Raw genomic sequence first — 8,946 nt, forward strand, 5'->3', positions numbered from 1 at the left:
CTAAAAGTGGCTCCAACTTTTTACAAAAACCGATTGTAACTAACAATATGGCGCAAGTCTTAATATAAAAAAAAAAATTTTTTTTTGTGGGGGCAATAGTTAAAAATTTTTTTTAAATCTTAATTAGTTTTTATTTTTAAGAAATTAAAAAAAAAAATTTTTTAAGAAATTTTATTTTGTAAGGAGAGGTTTTAGAGGAATTAATGCAAAAGACATGAAGTCAATTGGATTCATATAACCGGAGATACAGATTTTCAATGAGAGGGTACTTTTTCAAATTTGACAATTTTTGGCACACTTAATAAAATTATAACTAGGAAAATAATTTTTTTTCGGTTAAATCCTGATACACGTGTTTACTTATTTTCCGAATAGTACGTGTAGAAAAATTTTTTTTTTGGCCAAATCTGTTCGGTTTGTAAAAGAACGGCCCATATATAATATAATAAATAATTGTAATTTATTAACAGATTAAAAAATTACTTTTTACTTTTTATATAGTAGTATATATATATATATATATATATATATATATAAGTAAATAAAAATCATTCATTCTTTTTTTTCTTAATTTTTGGTTGTGGATTATTTGAAAAGGGCAAACTTTGGTTGGATTTGTTTGACCCGTGTAGTGGTACCTCAGTCTCCTTGGGTTCAGGTCGGCTGACTTACTTCCGTCCATGCGCTTTGAAGTTTTACGAAGCGGTTTTAAAATAGAATGTGAGTATCGATTGGTGTTGTGTAACGCGCTGGGGGTAATTCCAAATTTAATGACCTATCTAAACCGCCTCATCCCTTAATGAAATTGGGTCAAAAAATGTTTACTGTTATGTTTAATGATAATATTGAGGTTGACGGGAGTTGAAAAGAGTGTCCATCATCTCCGTTACACCCCACTTTCAGACGTATGGTGCCTTTTCGTATGCTGCTCCTTATTCATTGATTATACCACATTTTATTTATCTGGCTGACTTCAGGGGTGCTTAAGCGACGCAGGACTCAATCTAATAATAACCAAATGTATTTTATGTTCTCTCACTTACACCAGTTTAAAAAATAAAATCGACTTCTTGCTACTCGAAGTAGAGGCCTGCATGAATGTATACATTTCAAAACTTACAGTACTGTACAGCTGTACAAGGTACTCACATTTAGTGTACTCATACAATATTGTACAGAATACCCACACTACCGATAGTAACTGAGTATACTATTTTAGAGTTGCAACCAGGGAACGAAAATAACTGTTATTGTAAATTTTTCATACAAAAAAATCACGCACTTAGAAGGGTCCTAAAATTTTTTTAAATACACCACAATTTTTATTAGCCATTGTAGTTTACAAATCCGTAATGATTTTTATTTTTTGATTTTTATAATAAAACTCAAAAAATAACTGTTATTTTTTGATTTTTATGAATAACAGTTATTCCCTTGACATTTTTGAAAAAATGAAATAATTAAAAAAAACATGATACCCGTGCTTTTTATAACTTACTAAAAATTTGTTAAAAAAGGCAACCGCGCATATTTTATACCTATAATTTTTTAAAATTTTGTTTACCCACAAAATCGCCATAAATCAAGTTTGAGTTTTATTTTGATCACGACGAATAACTGTTATTTGTCAACTTTTATTATAAAACTCAAAAAATAACAGTTATTCTTTGAGTTTTACTTTACAAATCAGAAAATAACTGTTAAAGTGTGATTTTTAAAATAAAACTTATAACAGTTACGTTCCCTGGTTGCAACACTTTTTTAATAAGTGTATGATTCTCAATTTGAAAAATACTATGAGTGTCGTCTCAATTACTATTGTACAGTACTGTACTCTGAGTAGAAAAAAAAGTGTGACAGTTGTCGGAAGCTAAATCGGAGAATTGATTAATACGAATACCGAGTGCGATATTATTTCTTTGCTTGTTATACCCGTTACTCGTAGAGTAAAAGGGTATATTAGATTCGTGCAAAAGTATGTAACAGCTAGAAGGAAGCGTTTCCGACCCCATAAAGTATATATATTCTTGATCAGGATCACTAGCCGAGTCGATCTAGCCATGTCCGTCTGTCCGTCTGTCTGTCCGTCTGTCTGTCCGTCTGTCTGTCTGTATGAACGCTGAGATCTCGGAGACTATAAAAGCTAGAAGATTGACATTTTGCATGCAGATTCTAGGAGTTCCTACGCAGCGCAAGTTTGTTTCAAAAGGGTGCCACGCCCCCTCTAACGCCCACAATCGCTTATATACGATTTTAAAAATTTGAATATTTCGGAAAAGTAAAAATGCAGTTTTCTTGTGTTTATCAATACATAACGAAATGTAGAAGAAATTTTTTAAATCGGACCATTCGTTAAAAAGTTCAGCGGATCAAAGTTTTTATCTTCATCTCCTTCGCCCTCCCTTTAGCTGAGTAACGGGTATCTGATAGTCGGGGCACCCGACTATAGCGTTCTCTCTTGTTTTTATTTTCAATTATGTTTGCTTTTTATCTATATTAATTTGCAGTGTATGGACTCACCATAGCTCTCGAAGTGCGTCTCGTTGGACTCGACGACGGTGCGCCGGACATCGCTGGTGGTGGTCATGGTGGGGTCCTGGATGGTGGAAATGAAAAATTCAACTTTTGTTTACAGTTTTATCGCGATTTTAAAATTTTTAAGCGTTATTTAGACTTGTTTTGGGGCTTGGTTTACGGAGCGTGTGTCTTACTTCCTCGCACAGCGATTGATAATGTATTCGTGCAAAAGTATGTAACAGCTAGAAGGAAGCGTTTCCGACCCTATAAAGTATATATATTCTTGATCAGGGGCACTAGCCGAGTCGACCTAGCCATGTCCGTCTGTCCGTCTGTATGAACGCTGAGATCTCAGAAACTACAAAAGCTAGAAGGTTGAGATTTCCCACACATATTCTTTGGCTTCCTACGCAGCGCAAGTTTATTTTAGCCGAGCGCCACGCCCCCTCTACCGCCCACAATCGCCCACTAACGATTTTAAAATGGGTCCTGCGCCCACATCTTTATATGTACATATGTGTATACTTATACCTATCGAAATGTAGAAGACATTTTTCAAATCGGACCATTCATTAAAAAGTTATACGCAATCAAAATTTATATATCTATCTCCCTCGCACTCCCTTTAGCTGAGTTACGATTATTATTCGGGAGACCAACCCGAGTACAGCGTTCGAACTCCCTTTAGCTGAGTGACGGGTATTAGATAGTCGGGACACCAACCCGACTACAGCGTTCTCTCTTGTTTTCTATTGCAAAAAATCTAATTTCCGAAAATACTGTACTGTGACTGGAAAAATGAGTACAGAAAAAGTTTTAAGAATGAGTGATTTATTTGTCAGTTTGAATGCATTCATGCACTGGTAAAAAAAAACGCATAGTAAAATAAACTATTTTTTTAGTTGATTTTATTTACTACTTTTAAAGTTAAATCAAATAAATAAATCATTGATTTTAATAAAAAGCATATTTAAACCTTTATTCAATTATAAAAATAATAAAATCGAAGGGAATTATATTTGAAACGGTATGACTGATGTTGAAAACCAAAGTCGCAATATTAGTTTTTAGTATTATAAATAGTAACTTATATTTTTTTATTTTTTTTTCTGATCCAATTAAATACTTTCGCAATTTATTTTGAATAGAAAGTTTATTTGACACAATTATTTTGAAAGTCAAGATTCAAATAATATTAAATTAAATTTCCATAAAATGTATAAGTGAAAAGTAGCATTTTTAGTTTTAAAAAGTTGTATGTGTTATGGATCGTGTTAACTTTACATTTAAGTTGAACTTATCCACTCGCGCGTAACATGGTGCGATGGATCAATGGGTAAGGCATCTACCTCTGACGCGAGAGGACCCCGGTTCGAAAACCGTCTGAGGCAGAGTAAGTAAACAGTCTAAAAACAATATTGTATTAAAAAAGTTGTAAGAATTACTAATTACAAAAAAAAAAAAAGTTGTGGTGTCAGCGGGACTTGAACCTGGTACCCCCGAGCACAAAATAGTATCAGAACATAGCCCTTGACCCCTGAGCCATGCCCATATTATTTCCTATCGAGGCAGAATGCTCTTTTAAGTTCACAGTAATATTTTTGATTGTAATGACAATTTCCATTTCAAAATTAAAGTAAATATTTTAGGCGCTCACTCGAAAAAAAAAACAAATTTGTAAATTGTTATTACAAGATTCTGGGTAAAAAAAATCGTCAAATCAAATACAAAAATCTTTAAATTTCCTATAAAACAAGAAAGGAAGTTAACTTCGGCCAGCCGAAGTTTATATACCCTTGCAGATATGCCTACTTAAAATGTTGCTCTTACATTGTCAAAAATCAAAACGCCTACTTTCTACAAAGTTACAATGTTTTTTCTATTTTTCTTTTTGATAATTCCTATGGGAGCCATAAGATATAGTGGTCCGATCCGGCTCGTTCCGACATATGTACTACCTGCAATAGAAAGAAGATATTTGGGAAAGTTTCATCGCGATAGCTTTAAAACTGAGGGACTAGTTCGCATAGAAACGGTTAGACGGACAGAAGGACAGAGGGACTTGGCTAGATGGACTTGGCCATTGATGCTGATCAAGAATATATATACTTTGTAAATTAATAGAATGATCTGCAAGGGTATATAAGCTTCGGCTTGCCGAAGCTAGCTTCCTTTCTTGTTTTCCTTTTGTTTTGCATTAAAAACATTGTTTTTTAACATATCTGCAAAGATTTTCGATATGTTTTATTTTTATGGCCTGTGAAATTCATTTTATATAATTTTGCTTAATCGTCTCGAAACGTTTGAAGACTCTCATTGTGATTTGTTTTAGCTTATAATCGTGGTAAAGCTTAGAAAATAAATGATGACAGAGGGACATGGCTAGATGGACTTGGCCATTGATGCTGATCAAGAATATATATACTTTATGTGGTCGGAAACGTCTCCTTCACTGCGTTGCAAACCTCTGACTGAAATTATAATACATAAAGACATAAAGTATATATATTCTTGATCAGCACCAATAGCCGAGTCTATTTAGCCATGTCCGTCTGTCCGTCTGTCCTTCTGTCCGTCTGTCCGTTTCTATGCGAACTAGTCTCTCAGTTTTAAAGCTATCGCGATGAAACTTTCCCGAAAGTCTTCTTTCTATTGCAGGTAGTACATATGTCGGAGCGAGCCGGATCGGACCACTATATCTTAAGGCTCCCATAGGAATATTCAAACAAATATAAGAAAATTCACTGTAACTTTGTAGGTAATAGGCGTTTTGATTCTAGAATTCCTGGAACTGCACAGAGTGAGCATTAAACTATAGGTGTTTGCTTTATCTGCAAGGGTATATAAGCTTCGGCTGGCCGAAGCTAGCTTCCTTTCTTGTTTTGGCATAAACTTTAGTTTTAAAGATAGGGCCCTGAAAATTACAATATATACTCCCTTTGCACAAATAGAATTTCGTTTTTTTTTCACTTTTTCAAAAAACCTTATGGTTGTAAAATACCACCCACAGCCACCACCTCCCCATTACGGTCAACCCCCTAAAAATGTTCAGAATATTTTTTATTAGGGGCTGTCCATTTATTACGTAATCACCTAGGGGGGGGGGGTGGGGGTGTAGGTTGTCATTGAAATGATTATGTTTGATTACACGAGGAGGGGGAGGGGGGTGGGGCACAATGATTACGTTATCATTTTATATGTATCTTTTTATTGAAACAATTTATTTAAAAACTTGTTTTCCTTTAATTATATCTACAAAGTTGGATAGGAAAGCAGAGAGCAATTTTTTTTAAGTGGGTGGGCTGCGAAAAAGATAAGATGTGTCATACCAAACTCCATTTATAAACAATATAAAGATTGGGTTGCATCTCCGTTTGAATCCACAGATAAAAGAAAAAAAAATTTTTTTTTGGGATTACGTAATTAGTGGGAGGGGGGGGGTGGGGTTGTGTTGTTTATTGAAAGATTACTTTTCATCACCAGGAGGAAGGGGGCCAAAAGTGATAACGTAATATATGGTCAGCCCCTTAATAAAAAACATATTTATTAAGAAAACAAATATAAGATAGGATAAGGTAGTTATTATATAATAATTGTTGTTATCCTCCACCTTAAGCCTCTGAAGAAAAAGCCAAAAAGTTAAAAATTTGGTGGTGTTTTTTCTTTATTATTTTGTTTATACATTTCTATAACAACCTTGCGTCGATCAGCGTAGATTTTTAACTAAACACAAACACTTTTGTTAGTTTTCGGCTAAAATGGATCAAATAAAATCACCTCTTAACGAGGTAAAAAACTAGTGACGATCGCACCTCCAACATACAAAAGTTCTGATATCAACATTTGTGACGAAAAATTATCACAGTCGTCATTAAATACACTTTCTAAAACTTTATCATTCGGCCCGCCCTAGCAAACTATTCTAGCCTTTTTCTTCTTCACACTTCACAGGCTTCTGTATTGCAGTGTGCCGAATGATCAATTTTTAAAAAAATTCGTTAGAGCCGTTTTAAAGAACAAAAAAAAAAAATTTAAGAAAAAAGTTTAAAAAAATTTTGTTTTGTGCATATTTTTTTAAATATTACATTTACACAAATTACATATAAAAGGCACTTAAAGCATTTTAAAATACCTTTCAAACAAGATGCAGCACAAAATAAACTAGCGGCTCTTACCAAAAGTGGTAGAACTAAAGTTTCTTATATCGAGCTGTTGAACATCATATCAAATTTTCAGGACTTTAAAACCATGACTTAAAACCAGGACTTAAAACCACGACACACAGACAAACTGACAAACAGAATTAAATTTTCATTTTGACTAGGCCCCCGCAAATTTGTTTTCGGTATAACTTTTGAACGGACCCCTCATATTAAGCGCATTTTCAGTAGGAATACAACTAACATAGTGCGAGGGGCCAATTATCCCCACCGGCCCCAACATATCCAAATATCTAAATTTTCACTTTTACACTTTCACCGCTCTTTCTCCCAAACCAATTGATTTTCTTGAGGTCTTGGTATGTAATCCTTTAAGTTTTAGCATTTAATTTGGTGTATTACTCATTATGATCGGACTATCGCAGCAGATTTTCAATTTTACGGCTATCGCACACTCTCCTTGTGCGCTTCGTCACTACATGGACTGCCGTCCATAGTGATTTTCGGCTAAAATAGACATACACAAGACATTAAATAACTGGACAATGCAAACAGTTATAACTCAAGTTGTTTTGAGAAGTATTTAAGCATACCTTGAGGTAAATTTTCAATAATTTTGTTTATTTTTACCGTCGTTGAGAAACTTTGGAATAAAATTAGCGCGTTTTTTCATTGATATGGGCACGTTAATCGATAGACTTTGATCGGCTACAACAAATTATCGGTGGCGCGTAAAATTTTTTAAAAAATTGTTCTAATAAGTTTAACCATTTTAATATTAAAAAAAATATTTGCTTTTAAAATTAGTAACTTTTGTTTTTTGCGTTTATGCCAAAAAATGGAATTTTTCCCCATAGTGCATTCGTTAAAAAGTTATGTCCGATCAAAGTTTTATGTGAGTTACTCTTGTTTTTTTATTAGTTTACCTAAGCATAAGCTGTACTTTTTATTTTTGAATTTTGGTACTACTGATGACAATAATTATACCCGTTACTCGCATATTGTATTCGTGCAAAAGTTTATAACAGGTAGAAGCGTTTCCGACCCTATAAAATATATACATATATGTGGACTTCAACCAAAAAGTCCACCAAGCCAAAAACCTTGAAACTTAAATTAAACATATTTCCACATGATTTTGCCCCGATATTAGTTTCTAATTAGTTGGACAAACCCCACCAATATACGTTACTCGTAGATTAAAAGGGTATATTGTATTCGTGCAAAAGTATGTAACAGCTAGAAGGAAGCGTTTCCGACCCCATAAAGTATATATATTCTTGATCAGGGTCACTAGCCGAGTCGATCTAGCCATGTCCGTCTGTCCGTCTGTCTGTCTGTCCGTCTGTCCGTCTGTATGAACGCTGAGATCTCAGAAACTACTAAAGCTAGAAGGTTGAGATTTCCCACACATATTCTTTGGTTTCCTACGCAGCGAAAGTTTATTTCAACCGAGCGCCACGCCCCCTCTAACGCCCACAATCGCCCACTACCGATTTTAAAATGGGCCCTGCGCCCACATCTTTAAAGATTTCCGAGAAGTATAAATGCAATTTTGTTGTGTATATTTATATTTATATATATTTATTTTTCAAATCGGACCATTCATTAAAAAGGTATACGCAATCAAAAACAAAAGAGAACGCTATAGTCGGGTGCCCCGACTATCAGATACCCGTTACTCAGCTAATCCGCCGTAACTTTTTAACGAATGGTCCGATTAAAAAAATTTTTTCTACATTTCGATAGGTATTGATAAACACAATAAAACTGCATTTTTACTTTTCCAAAATATTGAAATTTTTAAAATCGTATATAAGCGATTGCGGGCGTTAGAGGGGGCGTGGCACCGTTTTGAAACAAACTTGCGCTGCGTAGGAACTCCTAGAATCTGCATGCAAAATTACAATCTTCTAGCTTTTATAGTTTCCGAGATCTCAGCGTTCATACAGACAGACAGACGGACAGACGGACAGACAGACGGACAGACGGACATGGCTAGATCGACTCGGCTAGTGATCCTGATCAAGAATATATATACTTTATAGGGTCGGAAATGCTTCCTTCTAGCTGTTACATACTTTTGCACGAATACAATATACCCTTTTACTCTACGAGTAACGGGTATAATTATATATCTATCTCCCTCACATTCCTTTTAGCTGAATGATTATATTATATATTCTTAAACTTTTTCATTTGTCTATTTCATCATCAGTTTTTCCAACTATCTGGAAGGACTCTTTCATTATTCCACTCCACAAAAAGG

The sequence above is a fragment of the Drosophila takahashii genome, chromosome 3R, assembly GCF_030179915.1.
Source record: "Drosophila takahashii strain IR98-3 E-12201 chromosome 3R, DtakHiC1v2, whole genome shotgun sequence".
Taxonomy (NCBI): domain Eukaryota; kingdom Metazoa; phylum Arthropoda; class Insecta; order Diptera; family Drosophilidae; genus Drosophila; species Drosophila takahashii.